At 36.2% G+C, this 26,672-nt stretch overlaps 1 long non-coding RNA gene across 1 annotated transcript in view; it reads right to left on the bottom strand.

Annotated features, from left to right (window-relative positions):
- Positions 1–26,672, bottom strand: part of LOC134739620 (uncharacterized) — a 439,770-nt gene that overhangs the window by 28,627 nt on the left and 384,471 nt on the right. The window contains exon 2 of the long non-coding RNA XR_010126459.1: positions 23,501–23,547. This is a non-coding gene — a long non-coding RNA (uncharacterized LOC134739620). The remainder of the gene's footprint in view (positions 1–23,500; positions 23,548–26,672) is intronic.

The raw sequence follows: 26,672 nt of genomic DNA, 5'->3' as shown, positions 1-26,672 counted from the left end.
CCGAAAGTACAAAATTTCAACCAACTGTTGCCTAGTAAAATTTTTCAGCATAAGGGAAACCATGTTAATAAAAGCATATTCTATGAATATTAGAATTTTGACATGACAGGTTTATGTCATAAGATATATATACTTTATAACACAAATTTTTACAGATTTCAGTTGAGTCAGTTCTGCTATAATGCTTCTTGTGAAAATGCAAATTTGGTCCAATGCAATTAGTATAGCAGGGAATAATTTGGGCATAATGCAATTCATGTTTATTTACACATGATTTCATCTGAGTGAAATGCTAGGTGAACACAAAAACTGTATCCAGCTGACCCATGTTTCATAGGAAAGGACAAAACTCACATACCTTAAACATCTATCAGCTACCAAAAGTTCCCCACCTCTGTGATGAGCCACACCTATTCTTTTTGTGTTTTGTTTATTTGTTTGTTTTGAGACAGAGTCTTGTTCTGTCGCCCATGCTGGAGTTCGGTGGTACGATCTTGGCTCACTGCAACCTCCGCCTCCTGGGTTCAAGGGATCCTCCTGCCTCAGCCTCCCGAGTAGCTGGGACTACAGGCATGTGCCACCACATCCAGCTAATTGCTTGTATTTTTAGTAGAGACGGGGTTTCACCGTGTTAGACAGGATGGTCTCGATCTCTGGATCTTGTGATCACCCGCCTCGGCCTCCCAGAGTGCTGAGATTACAGGCGTTATAGCTTTCTTTTTGATATTAGACAATCATCCTTCTACCAACTTAGAAAAACAAGCTACAACTCCTCTGAAACTCACTTCCACAAGCAAATGTCGGTGTTTTTGAGAAAGTGCCTCACTTATATCATATTTACGAATTTCTTAACCATTTAACATGTAAAACTGTGCTACCATTTTATTAGTTTCTATTGTTGCCAATAATGTTAATATTACTAATATTTAATATTAACCACTAATATGAAATAATGTCAATTATAAAATTTTTGAGTGTTGCTCCCCAACCTCATTTTTCCCACAAGCCCCTGGTTTTTAATGCTGTGATTTGGCATAGCATGGCGACTTTTAGAAAGGAATATGTTGCATTACAGAAAAACTCCCTGTATAATGAAGGTACAAATTTCCCAACTGTGAATTAACTTTATAAATTTCAAATTTTTAATCTCTTTTTTCTAAAGTTTAATTCATCTGTAGTATAAGCATTTAATTCATTGTTTAGTATATAACTTGGGCATTTATTCAAGATTAGAGGATAGAAGGGAAGAAGAGAAGGTTAGTGTTAATTCTTTTTCTGCTAATAGTTTGCTATCTCTTCTTAATATATCTTGTCTAATGTGAACAGTAGCTTGCTGTCTGTCTCTAAGAATACTTAAGAAGTTAAGTCAAATATAGGTAAGTATTTATAACCAGTAAACTCATAGTTAATGATTGCACTACTCTCAAACACAACGGTAATTTTAGAATTTATTTTTAATATTTCAATTTAACATTTTTCAATCTACTCGAGTTTAAAACTCATTTCTCCCAGCATTTAATTATGCAAACACTTACTTCACTTCCAGGCAGAAACATTTCCTATCTTAGTGCTCTTACACATCAATGTTGAATGGGCACATGCTATTAAGCAGATGCTGCCATTTTCAATGTGGCATTCGAATGCTTGTCACTAAATTCCAGACAGTGTTATTAATTTTGATCATGCTTCAGAATCTAGCCTAGCCAGCATCCTAGTTATTCCACTGGTATTTCATCTAATAAGTAATTTTTTAAATAAAAAAAAAAAACACTTGCATGTAGAGCTTCATTCTGTTTAAGAAGTGATGTGTGTCATGCATCCAAAAAGGCCAATTAAAGACTTTCTTTCCTTTCTTAAAACTGCTGACTGTATACTAACATATGCCTGTTTTAAAACAAAGAACTCATATATGCTTTCCTGTTATTCTTATCCATGGGGGCTGGGAAATATCTGAGTTTTTTTCCTGCCAAAAAAAAGTAGTGGATAATGGTGCTTTATACATTATAGGTGTCCCGTTTCTCACTTTGGTCTTGTGTCTTAGGAAGACATAAGTTTCTTCAAGAAAAAGAGCTCAGAAGCATTTGTGCTGACAGTGCGCTACTACCTTTTTATTCCAATTTACACATAACAGGGTAAAACAATTTTATGACTCCACGCATGCCCTATTGGGGTGACAGTGTAAGCCTTGATTAGCTCATCAGAGATCAAACTCTTTAGCAAGGTACCGACAGATGCAGCGTTAAATCTAGGAAGTAGGTCAGATTTATCACCTACATCAATCCTTTCATTCAGTAGGGCAGACACATAAAGGGAAATAGAGCATTTGTGTGCAGAAACGAGTTGACAGACACATTACAAAAATAAGTCTCCTCCTTCAGAGTATCTATCATTTAAAAAAAGAAAAAATTGAACATTACGCTTCTAGATAGGGACCATGCACACGCCAGGCTGCCCTGTGTAAAATGTGATTGTGCTTCTTGTCACAATTATAAAGATGACTTTTCATGATACATGGTAGGGGATAATAAACACTATTCTTTTTATGCTGTATCAGACATAATAACTAAGTTAAGATCTGTACGAATATGGCTTTTAACAGTGCCTCTGATTTAAAATATTCATACACTTTCCAGCTGAAAATATATTCATATATTTGGCATTATGGTAACATTTAAATCAAATTCTAAGAACTGTCCACAAATTTTGACAGTTGTCTAAAGTTTTCAAGTGACTATTTCTGTTAGATCACCAATTCTGCATTCGGTCTCTCTCTTTCTCTCGACCTCCTAGTACTTTGCTTTCCATTGGTGTTGGCGAAAATAAATTTCGTCCCAAACTACAACTCAAAAAAATAGACAAATAAAAACCATGCCCTAGCATTCATTTTTAGAATCATATTTCCTCAGATTTTGGAGGAAAGAGAATGACAATCCCAACAGTGTCTGTGTCCCTTACTGGTTAAATAATTCATGGTGAAAATAAAATAAACACAGCATTTTTTCCATTGAAAATTAGGAGCTCACAATTTATATTGATAATTTATACACAACCATAAACCTTTTTTGTTTTCTTGGTCCCCTTTCGCATTTAATTTATGACGAACCATTAAAAGTCAATAATAAATGCCTCAGATTAAAACACTTAACATCTATGTATGCTAATTATTAGAGTTTTAAAGAACTAAAATAATAAACTGAGCCAAAAATGAGATCCATGGAGAGTTATATTTCATAATTAAAACATATGAATCCTAAATATGCTTTCTTGGCCAATCATGTAATCTCTAAGGGTATACCATAAAAATGCGAATGCACCCACATATTCCAATTAATGTTTCCATCTTGGCTGACTTGCTTGGTGGATTCAGAAAGCCAGAATGTTCTAACAACTTCACAAATACAGCATGAGAGTCAGGCCCATACTTTAACATGCTACTTTTTCCAAATACTGCACATGCTCCTAATGCAAAATGGTATAGTTCAAAAGTAATACTATAAAAAGCTTTAAAAAGATAACAAAATGCTATTACCTATTAGTGCCTGAAATTGCAAAAACATGATGCATTTCTCCGTTTTAGGTAGAAGGGTTGTATGGGTCAGCTCGTATTTGCAAATGCATGTGAGTTTTTTGTTCTGGCTAAATGAGCCCATCAAGGTCGTGAACTTGAGGGGTTATCTCTTAAAAAGTGTGGACACACCCCATTACAAATGAATAACAAGGCATTTTCAAAGTACTAAATACAGTTATTTATTTAGTTAGTTAAACAATGTTTCTGAAATAAATTAACAAATTCATCTGACTCTATCAAAATCTCTCTACTCTGTAGTTCATGTGTCTATTTCACAAACAATTGAAATTCTTGGTATGTCAAGGCACAGTTGCCAGATTATCATCTTAGGTATATCTCCTTTTAGAACAGCAGGAAGACAAAAAGGAGAGAGGAAATATTAAAAGTCAAGTATTTGTGAGTACTGGGGTAGATTTTAGCCCAGAGAAATATCTTTCAGGATACCATTGTGTTCTTAATTTACATTTGTTTTTCCCTTTGACTTACTGTTTTTCTTAAACAATATTTAAGTGGTTTCTAAGGCAATGGAAAAATTCCTTCCCACTTCCATTCTTTTCTGGTATTTATGCCACTTTGGTTTGCTACTAGATATTGAAATTAAGAGTTTCATTTTGCTTTCTCACCATGTCAAATGTACACAGTTGTCCTTTGGTACACTCAGGGAGTTGGTTCCCAGACCACTCTCTGCCCCATATATACCTAAATTTATGCATACTAACGTCCCACAGTGGGCCCAGAGGAATCTGTGTGTACAAAAAGTCAGCCATCTGTATATGTGGGTTTCACATCCCACCGTTACTCCATTACTATATTTTTAATCTGTGTTTGGTTGACAAAGATCAATGTATAAGTGTACTCGTGCAGTTCAAGCCCAAGTTGTTCAGCTGCATATCTAAGATGGTTTCTATACAACATTCTGGAATTCAGCATCTGATTGTTTAGGCTTTACTTGTGTACCCAATAGTTTGCTCTGTTTCCAGGCCAATAACTACATGGAAACTGGATTGTTTTTAATGGTGGTAGCAGAATCTCTTGAAGTAGAATTATTTAAGGGACTTCAAAAAATGCGTATCTCTGGGCTCCAACACTGCCCTAATGAACCAGATACTTAGGGTCATAAATCTAAAATATTAACAGTTTTCTCTGTTGATTCTTATGTCCACTAATGTTTGGTGATGAGGGCTTTCAATAATTTCACAGCTCAATGAAACCTCCACTGTACATTAACAAACAAAACCTAAATAGACAGAATAAAGTATCATTCTATTTGTTAGTCACACTTTGGTGGAAGCCCGAGAAAATACTGGTTAAACCAGCTTTTGGAATTGTGTCTAGCTTTTATTAATTCTTCCCATTTTCCCTCTACTATCACGATAAGTAAAAATGAACTTTGGGTCCATTCTAATAAACTGACTTTCTGAACCCACTTGTGGAAAACGATATCATAACTAGTGGAATAGAGACATATGCATTCATGCATGCATCTGTGCACTTACTCTTTCACCAATCATATATTAATTGCCACATATTGTATGTGACAATTATTATATTAAATCTGTTGCTAAAAAAATAAAACACAAATAAGAGAGATCTCTGCTTCCAGGAAGAAAACACATGTGACCAACAATTTGGAAAATGAACATGACTGTAGTCTACCATAATTGACATATGAACAAAGTGCTGTAGGAGCACGGTAGAGTGATGTATTAACTCAGTAATTCAGTTCTTATGGTAAATAAAAAAAAAGGAACCAATAAAGTCTCCAGGGCATGAGCTGTGCCTTCTTTGGGCAAAGAAATAATTATGATCAAATGCATGAAGGTATGGAGGTAGGGTGTATTGAGGAACCAGGTTACCGGGGCTCCCTTATAAGGTACATGGGGATTTGTGTCAGAAAGTGAGGACAAAATAATCAGTTCTGAAGTGTGTTTTTGTTTGTATGTTTGAGATGGGTTTAGGACGTGTGTTCACAGAAGAGTTGACATTAAAAGCTGTCTAGAAAGACGAATAGGATTTTATCACCGAACAATGAAAGCATACTCTGACAGCAGAGATAACATAAGCTAAATGCACAGGAGCATTTGAGTGTCCCTATCACTAGGGAACAGTGTTGCTTTACAGCCTTAGAATATATAATACATGTGGTGGGGAATGATATAATATAAAGTTGGAAGATTACATTACAAAAAGCTGCAAATTATAAACTAGGAAGGTTAGATGCTATTCTAAATGGAATGGAATGAAATGAAATGAAGGAATGAAATAAAAATATTTAATAAGGGGAGAAACATCATCAGAGGTCACTTGTAAAATGACAATTATAATAGCAGTCATTTTGGGTGCTGTGTAGTATTCCACACAAAGATATGCTACAATTTATGTATCTATTATAATATCAATGGATAGCATATCCATATGTAAAATACTATATAGCACCCAAAATGATTGAGTCATAGCTCCCCACAATAACAGCTGAATCTCACAACCATAATTTAAGTTAAAGAATCCAGGCACAATAAAATCCAAGTAATGTGTTTCTGTTTGTATGAAATTAAAACAAGAGGTAAAACTAAGCGGCGATTAGACAGTAACACCAAGGAAGTGATTACAATACTTGTCAGGACAATGGTTAGGATGTAAGAAAGAAGTAGTGATGGGAAGAGGCTAGAAAGGAGATTTCAGGTTATAGGTCATGATCTATTTATTGCTATGAGTAGTAGACACATAAATGTTGATTTTATGATAATTTAGTCTTGATTTTTGTTTTATGCCTGTTCTCTGTATTATATTTGATGCACACAAATATTTTTAAAAATATATTGGTGACAGGGTAGTTTAGAGGCTGGGAGACCAGTCAGGTACATTAAAAAAAAAAAAAAAAAATCTTGTCTGGGAGAAGTGCTCATGCCTGTGATCCCAGCACTTTGGGAGGCCAAGGCAGGTGGATCCCTTGAGGTCAGGAGCCTGACCAACATGGCAAAGCCCCATCTCTACTAAAAATACAAAAAAAAAAAAAAAATTACCCAGTCTTGGTGGCACATGCCTATAGTCCCAGCTACTCACGAGGCTAAGCCAGGAGAATCGCTTGAACCCGGGGAAGCGGAGGTTGCAGTGAGCCAAGATCACACCACTGTACTCCCGCCTGGGTGACAGAGTGAGACTCCATCAACTTTTCAACACTGTCATATACAACCTAACTTTAAGATAATCTCAATTAAATCAAAATTAATTTACTTTTGCTTATTAGACAATCACCATGTAAATTATGAATATTCTCTTAAGGAATTTGTTCAAGTTTTATTGTTGATATTGTTTCATATTCATTAGGATTTCTTCTCCTAAATTTTCTTTACCTCAAATAATATTTGAACCTCAAATGTTAGATCCGAATTTCCTCTAGTAACTTGCCTTTGACTTCATCCAGCAATCGCAAGTAGTTTGCTGCTCTAAAGGCGTACATATTTCACAAACCTGTCTTAAAAATGATGATGAGTAAAGAAGAATTTAGATATTCTATGTCATTTTTAACTACCGAAATGTCTCTTTTTTAAATCTATCATAAAACATGGCTTTTATACTGTCATCCCTCTGCTCAAAAACTTTCAACATTTCACTAGAGCTTAAAGAATAAAAATATGTAATTACAAGATCATAGAACCAAACAAGATCTTCAGATCATCCAGCTCACACATTACTTTGTAAATAAGGCAACCGAAACCCACCACAGATGTCGTGGGGCAAGGCCGCAGACGTCATAGGAGTAGATCAGAAAATGGGTTACCTTTATTTTTTTCCTCCTAGTCCATTGTATTACACTGTATCAAACAACAAATTTCAAAGCCCATAATTTATGACCTTCCAAACTCAAACGCCCCCATTGATTTTTCAATGGCCCCCTCCTCCCAACACGTATTAGTCCCTAACAACACTATCAAATATATCTACTATATTGCTAATTTTTTTGCTAATTATTTCTTTGGTTTATCAGGTTGGATGAAGGTTTGGTTATCACGGAACCAGGTAATTTTCCTAGACTACAGCCCAAAGAACTAATTTTGCCTAAAACTGAATATATTGGAAGGACATAGAATAGCTCCCCAAGTAAAAGGACTAACTCTTTTACAACCAGATCTTGGTAAGAACACGACTCAGGGCTGCTTTGGCAATCTAAGGCAGAAAAATTAAAAGGCAGCAAACCACCGTGGCACACAGTTACCTGTGTAACAGACCTGCACATCCTGCACATGTACCCCAGAACTTAAAATTAAAAAAAAAAAATTTAAAGGCACTCTCTGACATTTTCCCCACAGGAATGTGTCAGGGCAAACTATTTTCCATCTTTGTGTCTCTCTGCTTAAAATTCAAATATAGAAGAATATAAACTTATTGGTGTAACTTAGGTCACGTGTCCATCCTTCCTTGGCTCAGGAAAGTGACGTATCTTTATTGACAGTCCCATCAAAACAATAAAGTCAAGGTAAGGGGTGAAATTAGTTCCCTGAAGGAAAATAAAATCTTGGAGCTCCTGCCAGAAGCGGGGGAGAAATGTCAGAAGGCAAAAATAACAGATGTTTACAAAACTCATCTAATTCTAACCAATATATGAGTCCTTTCTACCATGTGTGCCTTAGAAATTCCCAGTTTAGAATTACTAGTTTAAGTCTTACAGTTTACACCTTTGAAAGTCTTATTATTACTAGAATACACATAGCTGGTGCATACAATGTAATTAAAGAAACCAGATGAGGAAAAGAAAAAGTTAATTAAAAAATAAATTTCAAAGTTATGACATATCTTTTCATAGTCTAGTAAAGAGGTAAGCTTTAAAAAGGACACATGTAAAAGAGAAAGAAAATAACTTTTCAATGGAACAAAGTAAGGGAGATTCTTTTCAGATAATGCCTTCCTGACGTTTCGCTTTAAATTTTCACTGCCAATACTTGGTTAATTCATTCACGTCTTGCTTTGGTGGATGAGAATCCCACATAACTCACAGCTGCCTCGCCCAGCCCCTCCTGCTCTCGATGCTGGGCTCTTGGACTCTGTCCTGTGAAGTCCACAGCACTCCAGATGGGTCTGGGAACCATGCCATGAGCCTCACTCACTATCCCAACATGATTTTATGGCCTTATGGTGAAGCATTATATAGCACTATAGAGCCTCGATGACATTTTTTAGTCACAATAGTAATGACATATGGCACTGTCTTCATAACCCTTCCATTTGGAAGAAAACAATTTTCTACTTATTATCTTAAAACATGGGGGCTGAGTGACTGCTGCAGCTTCTGAAATGCACACTCAACACTAATGAGCACTAGCCTACAGTGACCTATTCAGAATGGAAGGCTCGCAGTGTGACATTCTGTTTAAGTGGGCTAAATGATTGGACATCAGTCACAGGAGTTTAAAGGTCTGAAGAGATGGCAAAATATTATTAATTCAATATCTCTTTAATGCTAAAAAAAGTATGGCCATGGGGACCCTTTGACAATTTCTTGGGCTATCAGAATACCTAATTGGAGATTAATCTCTAATAACCTCTTAATACCATTCAGAAGTTCAAATGAAGCCCAAACAAGAAAGAAATGGTCAGTTCAGTAGTGTCATTTACAGCTAATGCTATGGAAAACTATTTAATTCATTACAGAGGCAGAGAGGCCCATTTCAATTTTTGCCCTATTTCTATCTGGCCAATTAAATATAGTGCTGGCTAAACACTAAAATTAGAAAATGGGAACTCCTGTGCCCAGAATTGACTTCTTCAAAGACTTTCTGGGCTGATGCCTCAGATTTCAGGCAAACTGTCAACCCCAAGGGCTGCCTTCCTTGTACCTAAGACTAGGTTAGGCCTTCCTTTATAGTACCTAATAGAATTGAAGTTGTACTTTTTTTCTTTTAACTGTCATCTATAAAAAAGCAAACTCTGGCTGGGCACAGTGGCTCACGCCTGTACTCCCAGCTCTTTGGGAGGCCGAGGCGGGCGGATCACGAGGTCTAGGAGTTCGATACCAGCCTGGCCAATATGGTGATACCCCCTCTCTACTAAAAATACAAAAATTAGCCAGGCTTGGTGGCTCGCAACCAACTACTCAGGAGGCTGAGGCAGAAGAATTGCTTGAACCCAGGAGGTGGAGGTTGTAGTGAACTGAGATGGTGCCACTGCACTCTAGCCTGGGTGACAGATCGAGACTCCATCTCAAAAAAAAGCAAACTCCATAAGGTCAGGTTATTTATCTTTCTTGCTCATGTATCTCAACACCTGGAAAACTGCCTGGCTAAATAAGTAGGTAGGGTCTTATTCATTAAAAAAAGAATGAATGAATAAATGAATACACACTGAGGTCTCATTTTAAAATTGATTATGAATGTCACACATTTGCTCCTGCCCTACAAATATTACTCTATTAGCACATCACGTTTGAAGCATGAAAGTATTTTTTATACTTTTCTACTATTTTACCTTTAGAGAAGATGGATCTATGGATCATGGGGTGCTGTGTGTAATTCCAGATCTACCTCAGGAAATATGTACAAAAGGAAAGAAGGAACCAGACCCTGGCTTTCTTCATATTCCCCAAATTTGTGTAATCATCATGGTCTCCTACCACCCCTCAATACAGTTTCATGTATTCTGTGGGGAAGCTGCCTTTGGTCTCTGGAGTAAGGAACCCCTGGGCAATGACCAGTCATTCCCACATAGCAGGGAAAAATCAGTGTGAAAAAGAGACATACCCTCATTTTTCGACATTTGACCACTCACTCTGAAGCCTCACTTTTCCCTTTTCTGCTAGCCCCACATCTGGACAGGCTGATCAAAAAGCCCATACATGCCCCTTCCTTTGGCCCCGGTGGGAAATTCAAACCTAGACAACCCCCAGCCTTATTCCCTAACATTTATGAAGGTTCAATCCCCTCCTTCTGCCTTGACCAAGCCAGCCTGGATCTGTTGGTGCCCACCCTGCTCTCCCCAGGTATCCCTTGTATGAATAATAAACTTGCTTTCAAATTTCCTAAAATTCTCTACATCTTAACTATTAATCGTGAGGCAGTCTCTCTTACTCCATGGGGTGTCCACAAAGTAGCCTGATAGAATTCTCCCCACCATTATCTTGTTTTGTACCTCAGAATAATTCAGCTACATTTGTGATAAGAGTTTATCTCTAGAAGACCCTTGTCAAAATGTATATTTGACGCAGCACTGCATATTGGTTGAATCCTCAGAGAGAGATTTTAAAGAAAAAGATTTTATTTTTTAAACTTTCTCAGCTTTAGTGAGATATAATTAAGAAATAAAATTACTTAAATTTAAGGTATACACTGTAAATATTTAATAGATGCATATATTGTGAAATGATTACCATAATCAAGTTAAGTAACACATCCATCACCTCACAGTTACCTTTCACATTATGAGTATGGTGCAACATCTCCCCGTTCCCTGATCCCCCAGTCCAGTTGAAATGGCAATCGCCATTCTACTCTGTGTTTCTGGGAGTTTGACTTTTTTAGATTCCACATATAAGTGAGATCATATAGGATTTGTTTCTTTGTCTGATTTATTTTACTTAACATAATAACCTTCAGGTTCATCCATGTTGTTGTAATTGGCAAGATTTATTTTTTTTTTAATGGCTGAATTATGTTCCATATGTTTGTGTACGTGTGTGTGTGAATATATATATGCATATATATATATATATATATATGACTTTTTGAATCATCCATCTGTCAATGGAGGAAAGGTTTTTAAACAATGAAATGTTAATACAACATAGGTTAAAAAGATCCATGGGAACTCTCTGAAGCTGGGACTTGGATATGTGAGAAGACTGTGCAAGAAAAGAAGAGTAGTAACAAGATAGGATGAAGAGGAATTGGAAGGCATCTTACTGAATTTGCTATTTTGCCTTGGCTACCCTTAATTATAATGATATTCTGGGGTCTTATCACAAAGGCTTTGCAAAGGCTTTCTTTCTAAGTCCTATGCTAATATGCATAATTTCCTTCCTACTTTCTTTTCTTTCATTTTTCTTTTGCAAATTTTTAGTCAATGTGAAGCATTGACCGAGGAGCTATTTGCTCTTTTGGCATCAGCAATTTTTTTCATTTGTTGCCTGAACCATCCATCAAGAGGCCACTATTGCCCCAAAGAGAAGTTGCCATGGATATCAAATTTGTGGATGTGAGTTTAAAAAGTCAAAATCCAGATAAAACTAAGAAAAAAGTGTGAAAAATATTTGCCAAGTCAGTTAATTCAGCTACGATCTCTGTGAGGCAATAGGAGAGCTGAAGTTAAACACGGTCTGCCATATGCCCTAGCAGACAACAAACCCCACTGTGTTTCTAGAACCAACATCTTGGGAAGAATAGAGCATGCCTAAACAAATCAGCCCCAACCCATGTCACCACGGCACGGGGGGATGCTATTTGTTTTCTTGTATAATAAAAGATGATGACACTGTGATGCTAAGAACTGGCAGACATGGAGAAATTTCAGACATGATGCAAACACGCTAAAGAAGAAAAGAGTTTGCCCTGGTGGTTAGAGTATGGGTCTGAACAAGGAAGCTTGAGCAAATACCAGTAGGATGTTCAGGAAATCAGATGCACCTGGAGATGCTGCTGGGCATGGAGTGGAAGAACAGACACTGGATTAGTTGCATTTAATCCTAAAATTCGGAGTCCGTGTGGGTCAGACTAAAACTACATATTTGGTCACCAGGAAGAATGGAAGCTCAAGATAGAGACAAAGTTAAGTTGTGGAAAACAAAAACTACATTTTTCCCCTACACATCTGAGTTAGTGGCTGAGAAATATCGTCTCTAATATTTCCAATTAATATACGTATGTTAGAAGCTGGTGTTAACTTTGTCTTAGCCCTTTCAACCAAACATTTACTGAAATATCACTGACTATTTTACTAAATAACATTCTGAAGGCAAAATGAGAAAGTCACCAAGGACAAACTGTGTCCTCTGGTAGATTCTGCATAAATGATTTTGGTTAGCTTCCTTTCATCGAGATTTTCACAAATTAATTCATAAATATTAGCATTTCATTAATTGCACTAATATTAACATTTCACATCAGTGGGGATTTTTAAGCAAATTTCTAATTACATTCAAAAAGTAAAACAAGGAAAAGGTTTTCTAATAATGCTGGTATTAGCAGGCACTAGAATTAGTTTTGTCTTGAGTACACATACATTCCAGTATGAAAATCTGTTGCTCTGGGTTTTAATAATCAATTTTATGGGTCTTTTACGAATAACACATACTGAATATCATTAATTGGCTACTGAATTTCAATGCTTAAGATGAATTTAAGCATCAATCCACATATCTTATGCATCCTTTTAAAAAATCAACAGAAAATCAATTTCAGGGAAGTAAAATATTTTCTACATGCTAATTTAAGTAATCAACAATTCAAGGGAATTTTCAGCACAATTTAAGGATATTTTAATTTTGATTTTTTTCAAGAGAAAATTGTGTCCATGGAATAAAATAAAGCAGGGAGTTCATTTGGGAAAATCATCTTGTTCTTGATTTTAGTAATAATCCAAATAGATACTTCCACTATTTTGAGTTTCACTCACTATTCATTGAACGAAACTTTATGCTAACTAATCATAATTCCATTTGCTTTACATACAAACTGTTCTCACACCAGCAACATGCTGTAGTAAGTAAAATAATATTTTATTTTTTAAAGATCCCTTTTATAGACATTCCTAGGTTTTAATGAAGTGTTAATCTGGGAAACAATGACATCGGGGTTTCAACTGGCATAAATAATTTTGTTTGTTTTATCCCACATCATACTCATTTAAATTTCCATGGAGAATTCTCAAATAACTTAAGAAAAAACTTAATAAAAAATAACAAACATAAAGGTAACTTATAAAATATATTTGCATTTGATCTAAATCCTCATTAATACTTAAAACGTCAACTTTTTTGGTATCAATGTTTTCATAATTTTGTGACTTTTTTTCTGAAATTTTTAAATCACTCATGAGGAAGTAGTTGGCAATTTTTTTTGAAATTTTTGAACAGCACGAGTATTCTTTTAAACTCTTTCTCCTTATTATGCTTCAGCCAGATGAGCCATTTGTTCAATCCTTGTCCTTTGCACACGCATACCATTACTCTAGCTAATTCCTAATTTTGAAAATCTCATTGGAAAAAAAATTTACTCCTCAGAATCTTTCCCTGCCCTTTTCATCTGAATTAGATGAGTCTTCTCTTTTTCTTTGATGGCATCCAATTCTTCACCTTCTTGTCATGTATTAGATTTGCATTATGTATTTTTGTGTGTATTTATTCTATCTACGCCCAGCTCTCAGACTAGACTAAATCTAAGAAAACAAGGACATTTTCTCTTTTGATTTACTGATGGGTATTGAGAAATGTTTGGCACATAGTTGGAACTCAGTAAATACAGAGAGAATGAATCAGTGAGTAAATGAATGAATGAAACTCAATAGGCTGCAGGAAAATCTGACTTACTACATTACATAGAACCTAGCACAGCATCACTATACCATAACACAATAATGGATATTCGTAATAATGTTCCTGAGCCCTGTGGAATAAAGCTAAACTATGTTCAACTATCTGTTTAAGAAGGCAGGAAATATTTTTTTAAATCTATAATAATAATTTTCATAAAAATTTTTGCAATAGCTTTTAAAAGGAAGGCCTCAGCTATGGGGAAAATGTACATATTATAAAATGTCTTATATATCTAACCAGTTCCATGTGCATTTTGCATTAGTAGAGTCACTTTTTCCCTCTCAAAATCTAAATATTGACTCCTAAAGAAGATGCAGTTAACAGCTATACAGCTGGGAAAGCTCTTCTTGAACTTTAAATTTTAGCAGCTGCTTGCTAAATAACAGCGAGAAAGGAAACTGGAAATTTACGAACATTAATTGAAACTCATAGCCTGGTCAAATACTGCAGACCTAACGCTTCTCAATTTTTTCCAATTAATTATTCCAGGTTTCTCATGTACAAGGAGGAAAAGAGGCCGAACATGGAAACCCCATGCAGTGACTGCCTCCTTTGGATCAGCATGTTATGAAAAGTCGGTACCTGCCATTCTGATTGACTGAGAGTAACAGAAAACCCCTGAGGCCTTCCGGTTCAGTTGGGATTGTAATGATAGACTAGCAAGATAAAAGCCTGCCAGAACATTAGCTTCAACTGTATGACAATGCCCTTCCCAAGAAGATATGATGCTGTGTAGATGAATATAGATTGAAAACGTGGATCCTGTCAGCAGCACTGATTTCACTCAGAAAACTTGTACACTGGGAGGATGCTGTGTCTGCTCGGGGTTAGGACTCCAGCAATGTGTGAAAAATTCATTTTTCCAGCTGCAAACACTCATGCTTCTAGTTGTACAAGTGGTAACTTGGGGGTCCATGCTAATGTTGAAGCTTACACAGAAATAGGTGTGTGAGTGTGTATCCCTACTACGAATGAGCAGGTACTTCTTGGCCTAATCGTAGGGCATGGGGGAGGATCCACACATTGCTCAAAAATAAAATTTCTTTTTGGAATTCTTGCAGCCCTTACTTTCCAAATGCACCCTGATGCCATGAAGTAATTCATTTTCCTCTCTTCCATAGAACAGACACAGTTATCATCATTTTCATTGTTTCTCTGACTGATTCCTTCCTTCTGACTCCACGGAGCAGAAAATTTACCCTCCAGAGGTGTAGAGGGGATAGATTTTCCTCTTTTTAAATTATTTCTTCAAATAACAGATGTGAACGAAAACTGTGTAGACAAATTTCTACACCCTCATGTTGGAATGGTGAATAACATTGACTTTGCAATTAAACAGTACTAAGTAGAATTTCTCTTGCTGTGAGAAGGTAAGAAAGCCACAAATAGCTCTAAACATCATTGGCGAGTGTATGGATTTAGTGAAATAATGAACATAAAGTGAGGCACAAAAAAGGCTCCCTATAAATGTTAATTAATGACATGATTATTACTTACAAACACAATGGGAAAACCACCACCATCTTTCAGTCATGCTTACTGATATTTTATTTTATGTACTTGGCAGGAGACAAGGCTAAAGTATCACAACCAAAAAACACCTATTAAAAAAAAAAAGGAGCTGGGGTGGCATAAAAGTTCATCTGAAATTTCTTCCTCAGTAAAACGGGATGCATGAATTTGTATCTTCCCCTTAGAGAAATGGTAAGAAAAAGTACCTTCTGTGACATAACTGTGAAGACACTCTGACATTTGGAATGAGAATGAAATATTTTTCACTAAAAATGTAACTGTCATTGAACTCAGTACCTATGGGATGTGTATAATTCAGTCCAGCAATTCAACAGTAATTTCTAGTCTTTATATAATAGAAATCAAACCTTTTGCATTTTCTTTTCTCACTCCAGTGGAATGAATTGCTTTTTTGTGACTAGGAATAACTGAGTAGAAATGCTGCTTCTATTTTTATTTTTATTTTTTGTTGATAGATATTTGTTGATGAGATAAAAACTTGATGATATTCTGACATCATATAACAGGTATATGCAAAATATATAGCATTTTATGTTATTTTCCCTGTGAGGTGCTGAACTGTTTGCATGTATAAAAAGTTGTTTTAATTTCAAACTTTGAGATTATTGAGGATGGAAGATACTAAATGATCATCTTTCTTTTAGGGAGTTAATGTACATTATCCCAATTTATTATTCACTACAACAAATTTTATTTAATTTTTTGTCTTTCCATACCAACTCAGGCTGTGCCCTCTAAGTCACAGAACTGGGTATTGCACAATCATTTTATTTTAAGTAGAATCTTTTTATTTTAAAAAAATATTTAGTCATTTATGTTATAAGAGAAATCATTATTTGGCTTTGCCTCTTCATTAACTGAGATAGGGAAATAAAAGAAGAGAAAGATAATAAGTTTGTTTTGAACATATTGCGTTTTACATACCTACTGAAGTATCAGCCATCTGGAGATGCTTAGCACACTGAGGAATAAATCTGGACCACAGGAGAATAGCATGAACTAAATATGTAGAAACTATCACCAGAGGAGACAGTTGAAACCGTAGATATAAATTACAACAATGCTTCTTCCCGAGCTTTAATGTGCACATATAGGAGTCACCTGGGGATCTTGTTAAAAGGCAGATTTGATGCATAGGCCTGGTATAGACGTTTCTGCCATTCAAAAGAGCTCACAGGTGATGCTGACGCTGTTGGGTGGCAGATCACATTGTAAGTGGCAAGAATTTAGATCATCCAGGGAAAAGTGTAGACTGAAAAGAGTAGATAAGTAGGACAAGACATCAGAACATTATTCAAAGAGGAACCGTGAAAAAGCTTAAAATAGATGAATTAAAGAGAGTTTAAAATGTGCAAATAAGGAAAATAACAGCTAAAAGAGAAGTACTTTTTTTTTTTTTTAAATGAGACGGAGTCTCGCTCTGTCACACAGGCTGGAGTGCAGTGGCGTGATCTCCGCTCACTGCAAGCTCTGCCTCCCGGGTTCATGCCGTTCTCCTGCCTCAGCCTCCTGAGAAGCTGGGACTACAGGCGCCAGCCACCATGCCCGGCTAATTTTTTGTATTTTTAGTAGAGAGGGGTTTTCACTGTGTTAGCCAGGATGGTCTCAATCTCCTGACCTCGTGATCCACCCACCTCGGCCTCCCAAAGTGCTGGGATTAAGGCGTGAGCCACAGCGCCCGGCCAAAAGAGAAGTAATCTTCAAGAAGTGGGTGGCCAAACAGGGCCAAAGGATATGAAAAACCAAACTAGAGAAGGAAGAAAGGAAAAGCCCATATATTTAATAATTAAAAGATCATTTGTTATTTATATATTCTGCCTACAAATCATTGTCAGACGCATGTATTGTGGATTTTTTCTCTCAGTCTGTGTCTTCCCTATTGATTTTTTTAATAGTGACAATTGTTGAGCAGAGATTAATTTTCATAAAACCTGATATTGCAATATTTTATTATACGGATAGTGTTTCTCAGTCCCATCTAAGAAATGTCTGCCTACTGCAATGTTGTAAAAAACTTTTAAAAATACTTTCTTCTCAAAGTTTTATGGTCTTGATATTTTTTATGTTTCAGTCTATATTCCATTTTTAATTAATTTGTATATATGGTAGAGGGAGGGGTTTCCTGCAACTAAGTAATTTTTTAAACAGAATAAAAATGGACAAAAATACTTAAGCAAATACTTCACAAAGGGACAGTAAAATCAAGAAAAGGTAGTTCACATCCTTAATCATCAGGAACATGCAAATCAAAACCACCGAGATACTATTATCTACCTGCTAGAATGATCAAAATTTAAAAGACTGAAAACACCAATGATTGGCAGGAGGATATAGTAACTAGAACTTTATATGTTGCTAATGAGAATACACTGTTGTACATCCACTTAGGAAAATGGTTTGAAAGCTTCTTATAGAGTTAAGCATACATCTATTCTATGATTCAGCAATTCTATTCCTAGGCATTTACCGAAGAGAAATGGAAACACGTTCACAGGGAGACTTGTGAAAGAATGCTCACAGCAACTTTACAGAATCGTTCCAAATTGTAAAAAATCCAAATGTGCATAAACAAGGGAATGGATTAATAAATTGTAGTATGTTCACAACATGAAAAGCACTTGGTAATAAAAAAAGAATAAACTTGCTACAGAGAACAACTTGCATGAAACTTAAAGATGTTGTATTTAGTGAAAGACGCTAGACAGAAAAGTATGCATTGTATGATTCCATTTATTTGAAGTTCTACAACAGGAAAAATATAATCTATGATGAAAGAAACCACCCTGTCCATCTCTTCTGTAGTAGCAAGTGTTCTAATTTCTTTCATCACATCTAGAAGATGATATGAGGGAATGTTCTAGAATGATACACATGTACTCTATATACATAGGTATGTGGTTTACAAAATATATAAATTATATAACTACTTAAGATCTGTGCTTTTTACTATATACAAATTATATCTTAATTTAGGAAGAGGTAAGAAGTACAAATAGAGTTATTAATTATATTTAAAAGAGATATTTCAGTGAGGTTGTGGAGCAGACCCTGTATCTTGCAAAATAGAAAATCTAGACCGTACTTTTGGGAATTTTATCCTCAAAGGGAGTAAATCATCATATTTGTTTGACTTGAAACATGGTAGTTTTGTTGTTGTTGTTTAATATAGGAAAGGTCTGATAAAATTTTTAGAATAATAAAAAAATGAGCAAAAAGGATGAAATTTTTTTTTTAAAAGTTGTATCAAAAAAGACCTAGGAATTGATGGTAGTGCTTGGGAATGAGGTAAAATCATCCCTAAGCTTTGCACGCTTGAATCCACATCAGTTGAAGCAAAAAGTGCTTTGTACCCTTAAATTCTGTTTATAGTTTTTGTTGTTGTTGTTGGCCCATAACTCCAACCTACATTATTACAGTTAAAAGCCAAATGCATATCTGCTTAAAATCATTTTAGGAGTTTTAGAAATTCTTTTGCAAATGTAGTATTTAACAAAATGTATTGTGTTCTCCTTTTCTGTTTGTTTATTTGGTGAACCACTTGTTTGGTGTTGAGAAGATGAGAAAATTGTTATTCAAGCTCGAGGAACACAGATATTATGCAAGCTTAAACTTCACAAGAAAGGAAGATATAATCCTTCAATGCCCTTGGCATTTTACTCATAGTGGTCTCAACTTCTCTAGGATTGTCATAATAATTCTGAAAGCAAAGGTCCCAGTAGCAGTTGGTTTTCATGTCCCCCTATCTGAAGCAAAAGGTGCTTTAGAGCCTACTGTATTTTAAAATAAAACATTACCTAATTCACATTTAAGAATTTTATGAAACCTTCCAGGATAAAGAAATAGCTTGGGTGCAACAAAAACAGAAACAACAACAACAAAAAAAGCAAGGTTGGGGATCCCTGCATAGCAAGAAACACCTTTTATATTGCTATATCTGAGATAAACAGTAAGAAAACTATTTAAGTTTCATGTTTAGCTATAATCTATTTGAATGTGATACTGTTGAATCCAGGCTGCCATAAACCACCCTGGGGCCTTCTGCAGTGAACAAATACAGCAAATGACCCCTTGCTAATATTTTTCAGGGGCTCAGACTTTAATCTATTAAATATTTTATTTCCTAGTTTTATATTATTCTTTAGGGGACTGAGAGGATTTACATGGTGTTCCTCTCTGTTATTTTATGTAGTCTTTTAGATATTGAATCCATTGTACTTAACACAAAAAATATTATCTTATTCATACTAATTTGTCTATTTATATAGTGGATTTGAGCAGAATGCAAGCCTATAGGGAGAATACTATATGATATCACACAAACACAAATAAATTAATGTTCCCTATCCTTCGTGAAAATACAGGAGGTTTCCATCAAGGTAGTTTTTTCTGAGAATGAGAACCAGAAATTTTGAGAAGAATTTATAACACAGTGATTAGAATACTGGTTTTGGGGCCAGACTAGTGGGGTTTAGAATTTGCTTTGCCTCTGTGTGTCTCAAATTATTCATCCATGCAAGGGGATTTTTTTTTGTTTTTTGAGACAGGGTCTCACTCTGTTGCCCAGGCTGGAGTGCAGTGGCACGATCATAGCTCACTGCACCCTCAACCTCCTGGGGCTCAGGTGATCCTCCCATCTCCATCTCCCAAGTATCTAGGATTACAGGCATCTGCCACCACTCCCCGCTAATTTTTGTGTTTTTGGTAGCGACAAGGTCTCATCATGTTGCCCAGGCTGTTCTTGAACTCCACGGCTCAAGCGATCTGATCACCTCGACCTCCCAAAGGGCTGGGATTGCAGACATGAGACACTGTGCCCAGCCCTGTGCAATGGGATTTAAAATAGTAACAATAGCTGCCTCACAGAGCTTCTGTGAGGAATGAATAAGATAAGCACTGCTGAGAATACTACTTTGCCATCGTAGGTACTCAATAAATATTAACCATTATTACTGGAGTGAAGATAAATGACTTCTTGCTTCCAGCAGCTGCTCTACTTAACCGAATTGTTGTACACACCCATACTGAGACACAAACACAACACTGGATTAAGTTCTAAGACACGTTTGAATCCATACAGTCATGGCTCTGGATTAAGGACTCCTCAACACACAATTGTAGCTAAACTGCATTACTTCTTCCGTTAATCAATGGATCATTTATTTATCAAATGCCTCATGGCTCAAGTAAAATTTCAAATTTTTAAGCACACACTGTACACGATCATCCCTGAGTGCTCTCCATGGTTGCTTTTAAACCCATCCCCTTTTCTGAAATACTGGAAAGAAAGGGACTCTTCTTTATTAAATACATTGGTTCCTATTTTCTTTCATGAGGTGGCTATACTCATTATTTTTAGGAGCTCTGCAGTTCTCCATTCAGTGCATAGACAGCTCCCTGAAATATTTAATTACTGATCATCCTATCCTCCTAATCTTCTTTTCTCCTTGGTCTATGAACCCATGGCTGATTTGCATCTTCTGTCAAAGTCCCTACAGATGAAACTATATGTCTGCCCCCCAACCCCACTGCTTTATACGTGTATATATATATAAACTCCTATTCTTCAAAGAATGCCAGTTAGAAAGGTTGTTAATCACCACATGCTTGTTCTGAATTGTATTGTTCTGCGTTGCATCATGCAGCTTGATTGTAAGCTCCACGGTGCAGAGCCTTTGTTTGCCATGCCCTTACTATTGTTCAGCACAGTACACATTGATGGGACTATAGAAAAAACAAACAATGGCTTTTTCCACGTTTCCATTTTAATTGTCAAATGGGATGATTTAAAAGCACAATTCACACAAGAAGTTGAGTATACAGCCTCTGAAATGGCTAAAATAAGCCATGTGAGCTTTAGAGGTTAAGGCTATCTTTTTAAAGTGTAACTTTCAACTTTGGTTCATTTGCCATTCTTTTTCTCTGAAAATTACCTGAAAGTCAACCATGCATATCTAAATGATTGCAGGTACACTTAGCTCATGTGACTTGGGGGAAAACTAACTGGGTGTAGAATCTAGTACTCAAATATGCTTGGCACTGCCAGAATTACAGGGATCACAAACAATCTGTTAAAGGATTTCACAAGCTGGCTCTGTAAAAGGTACCATTTCCCAGCAAAGACCGCAATTATCACCATGGACAGCAGACGGTACAGTCTAACCTGTGTTTTTTGTGAGGGAGCAATTACAAAATAAGAAAAAAAATAGACAGGTAATCTCTTGCCAAAGCACAATTTGCATTATCTCTAGGAAACGGCAAGCATAGCAGTTCAGGCAGTTGCCAAGTGTTTTAACTGCTTCTGCCTGACATTAGTTCCTATTGCACATCTCCTATAGCACAGTTGGGATCGTTTTAGTGCATCTTTGGATTCCATATCTTACTAAACAGAGTGCTGACTGAATGGTCAAAGATCTAGATGAACTCTAAAAAATACCACTATTACAGATGACAGACATGTAAACACCATAAATATAAAATCAGATCCCAGGACAATTGACTTATAAATGGATGTATCATACAGGTCTAAATGCACGGCTTCTCTAAGGTCGAATATATAAGCACAGACAATAAGTCTATGTTTTAAAATAAGTTCACAACCATATGTTTTAGAAATTCCTGTATCAGTTTATTTGATTAGTAGTGATCTTTTATCTTTGAAGACAGAATGATAGAATGTGGAGTTTTCTATAATTTCTCTATCCTAATTATTTCCCAGGGCATTTGTCAAAAGCAGAATCTCAGACTCCACTCCAACTATTAATACAGATCTTCTAAGAGAGAATCTTAGATATCTCTGTTTCTAAAAACCCTCTCAGTTGATTCTTATTGATTAGGCAATGGTGCTGGAATAGTAAAATGGTAAAATGAAATTGGAAACATCAAGCACTGGTTTCTTGTTTGCATTGTTTGGGTACTGACAGACACCGGCCTGTAGGCCTTGGGTCAGTTATCTTAGCAATTGAAACCTCCTTTTTCTCAAACAGGAAAAGAAGGATCTAGATTGGGTATTCTCTATGGTACTTTTTTACTCTAACATTCATTCTAGGATTCCAATTAAGAAGATGAGCTGGATCATATTGTTTTCTGATTCATCTTTACATATCTGAGAGATTAAGCAAGCTTGCCAGGAACAAAGCACATTTGCTTTGTTGTTTCTCTTGATACATATAACTCAAGGCTAATTTCTCTACTGCATGTCAGTGCATTAACACTGATGTAGGAAAAAAACCTCCTTGAGAAATTTGGATTGTGGGGGTGTTAGGAAGGGGAAAAGCAATAAGTAAAAGTGTTTGATACAAAGATTAATTTAGGTCTTAGCAGACTCTTAGAAGGCTCTTTAAACATCTATTCATGATATGGCCACAAGCCCCTGGAGAGTCAAATAAATTATTCTAAGATTCTTTCATAAGATAATGGAGGCTAATTTGAAGAAGTAAATAGTAATTGCAATATTAAGCAATTCAAACCACTGTTACAACTATTTCTGGAACTCCCCACGCTGACAGATTTATTTGATGCTAAGTCCTTTTCCCTCATCTTTTAAAAAGCATTTTACATAATCCGGCATTACCTATTTTACATATGTGGCATTTTGCTTAGCATTAAAGTAGTTTATTTGGAGAAGATTCTTTACAGACTATTCTGGGGAACAGCCTGCTACCCTCTTCATCTAGACGCAAAAGATGCAGGGATGCTTGTTTAAATGTGGCTTCTCTTAACAGCTTGTAGAGCTAGGGAGCAGAACAAGAGTGTAAACATTATTAAAATAATCTATAGTGCCAAATGCAAGGAAGAAAATGCCAAAACTTCTCCAAAAGTAGCATGGAATTGACAGAAAATGCATACTCCAGTATTTACACTCTTGCTTTACTATGACTTACCAAGGTTCATGCACCAGCCACGTGTACTCCTCCTCTTTCCAACAGCTCTGCGGGAAAAACAACAGGTGTTTCTAGTCAATAATCCAGGGGAACACAGTCAGTAAAGACCCAGGTAGGCCTAGTAACCCACAGATTTGCTTTAAGATTTTAATAGTCTCCTTTGCTTTTCTGGTCTTTGGGAAACATGCATGCGTGCCCATGCACACACACACACACACACACACACACACACACACACACACACACACACACACACAAAGCTGTTTGTATAAAACCAATTCCTTCCCATTGTTTGCCAGAATTCAAAAATGTTCCAACCCTGACAACAAAGGCATTAGGTAAAAAAGAATGCAGTAGATAAATCTTGTGGCTCCCATAAAAAAGAATACAAACATAGGGATTTGTGATAATGCCAAGTACTTTCAATGTAACCACCTCTGCCCTTTGTAAAACACTAGCTGTTCTCTACATGTACATGAATGGAGTTCAAATGCAGAGCTGAGACACAGCAAAGTCCTTGGGATCTTCTTTTGAATACTGTGTAGGAGAGTGTAGTGAGGAGTATGGAAGCTGTTTCTGCTAAGCATGAATTTTATTTAATCTATACCCCGTAGTCTCCTAGAGGTCTGAAGGTTTTGTACGAATGAGGCAGGAATTTGCCCGTGCCCTGAAAAAAGATGATGTTATAGGCTGTTTTCCTTGGCAACAGGATATGTATGTGGTCCCTCTAAGGAGAGTAACCGTGCCTAACAGCTGGTGAGTCTCGCGCTCCTTGAATTGGTTTACTCGTAGTTAATCCAGTTCCAGGCATTAATTGACAGTGGCTGGATGTGACAGGGCTATTTTGGTTTTGCTTTTTTACTATAGAATTTAAAAGATAAAAGAAAATTACTGAGGTTGCTGGTTACAAGTTTGGATAGCTCATTATAAAATCTCTACCAAGATATAGAACATCTTGTTCTCTGCAAATTTTTTGTATGACTACCTAATTTTTAAAACTAAAGTCTTGGCTGTTCTAATTTAGTACAAACTTATCCATCACATCCCATTGTCAATTGTGGAAATACTGTTACATAGCAAAAATTCCTTAAATAGGTTTTAAGCTCCTAAAAGGTAAGTTAGAGCTAACATATTTCTGGATACATAGTTGTCATATATTGAATTAACAAATAAATACTGATAATGTGAACAATAGTGATGAAAATGTTTTTGAGTGTTTATTATGTGTCAGGCATACATTACGTATCTTATTTGCATTATTTCATCTAATTTTCAGAACAACCAAGTTAAATATTTTTTCCTAAAAATTAACAGGATAAGTAATTTGTCATGTCTTATGTCTTGCTACTTATTTATAACTTTAAAATGTCTTGTGAAGAACTTATATCTAACTAATAAGATTCATGTAAATGTACAGATGAAAAAATACTAGTCATATTTTTCACATTTTATAGTATAATGTTAAGTAAATGAGCAAGATACAGTATACTAGATGTTATATAATTGTGTATGCATAAGTATATACACACATACATACATACAAGTATTTGTTTACACATACACACATTCATGCTTGAAAAATGTGAGCGCACTTTCTTCTGGCTAGTGAAATTGAAAGTGATTGTTTTATGCTTTATGCTTATGTCTATTATTTTCAAATTTGTATATGTATTAATTGTATAATAAATATTATATATATATTTATTATTATTATACTTTAAGTTCCAGGGTACGTGTGCACAACATGCAGGTTTGTTACATATGTATACATGTGTCATGTTGGTAATATTTTTAAAGACATCTAGCAAACTAGAACTCTGAGATCAGTAATTGACGCAGTCCAACCCGAGCAGGTCTTCATGAAGGAAGGCAACTGAGCTAGTCTAAAAGATTCCATCAGATTTACATAAATGGAGAATGTAGAAAAAGACATTAACAGACAGGAGAACGCCTTTCCAGCAAAGTCAGAGGCATGCTTTGGAGCATGTTCTAAAGACAAGCACAGGCCAATTTTCTACACCAGATAGTGGCCAGCATATCTAAAAAAAGGGGGGAGGATCATAAGCAGAGAGGTATCCCCTATTTTACAGTATTCAGGATGAGTATATTCAGCCTTTCCTCTACCATTCCCATAAAGAAGTCTGGAAATATGTAAACTCTCAACTAAAAACTAATATTCAGTTCATTTTCAAAAGAGCGTGTCAGTCATGTTAGTCGTGGTCCACTATCTTACATGGCACAAAGGTCCTGCTAAAGTAGATAGGCATCACATCACACTTTAAAGTCATTCATACTTGGGTATAAAATCCTGTCTCTTGCAAAACTGCCCTAACATTAGTGCCTTCTTCCTAGTGCTGTGATGAGGAATGTGAAGGACACAGTAGGTCAAGTCCTGAGTCAGGCACAATACCAGGCACAGAAAAACCATTCCACAGATGGTAGCAGTTAACAACTGTAAATCATCACTTCTGGAGATAACTGAAGGGGATAGTGACTGGCAAAAGTGCTGGGGGGAGCACTGAAAGCCCTCTTGTGGAAGAATATTTGCCTCATCATGTTGCCATATAATCTACATACACTCTACAATTTCTACCCATTAGTCATTCCACTGGCATAACAGGAAAAGGCTTTTGCTTAGATGCAATAGGCTTATGCAAAGAAACAGGAAAAAGGAAAGGAATTTCACATGTACTAACAAACTGGTATTTCTCCAGGCACTTTATACACATTTCTGTATTTAGGCCTCACATATCACTTAAAATGTTTCTGGTTTCTGTGTTTGTTTGTTTGCTTCCTTTACAAACAAAGTCTCACTATGTCACCCAGGCTGGAGTGCCGTGGTGAGATCACAGCTCACTGCAGCCTCAACGTCCTGGGTTCAAGTGATCCTCTTGCCTCACCCTCCCTAGTAGCTGGGGCTTCAGGCATGCACTTCCATGCCCAGCTAATTTTATTTTATTTTTTGTAGAGGTAGATCTGGCTTTGTTGCCCAGGCTGGTCTCAGATTCCTGGGCTAAAGTCATCTCCTTGCCTTGGCGTCTCAAAGTGCTGGGATTACAGATACACACCATCATGCCCAGCCCATTTTTAATCCCATTTCAAAGACAGGTAAACACAGGCTCCAAGGGAGCACTTGATTTGCTTAAAGCTATTTGGTTAGAATATGGGAAAA

This window comes from Pongo pygmaeus, chromosome 4 (assembly GCF_028885625.2).
Source record: "Pongo pygmaeus isolate AG05252 chromosome 4, NHGRI_mPonPyg2-v2.0_pri, whole genome shotgun sequence".
NCBI classification, from domain to species: Eukaryota; Metazoa; Chordata; class Mammalia; order Primates; family Hominidae; genus Pongo; species Pongo pygmaeus.
This window is presented reverse-complemented; position numbering and strand designations above follow the sequence as displayed.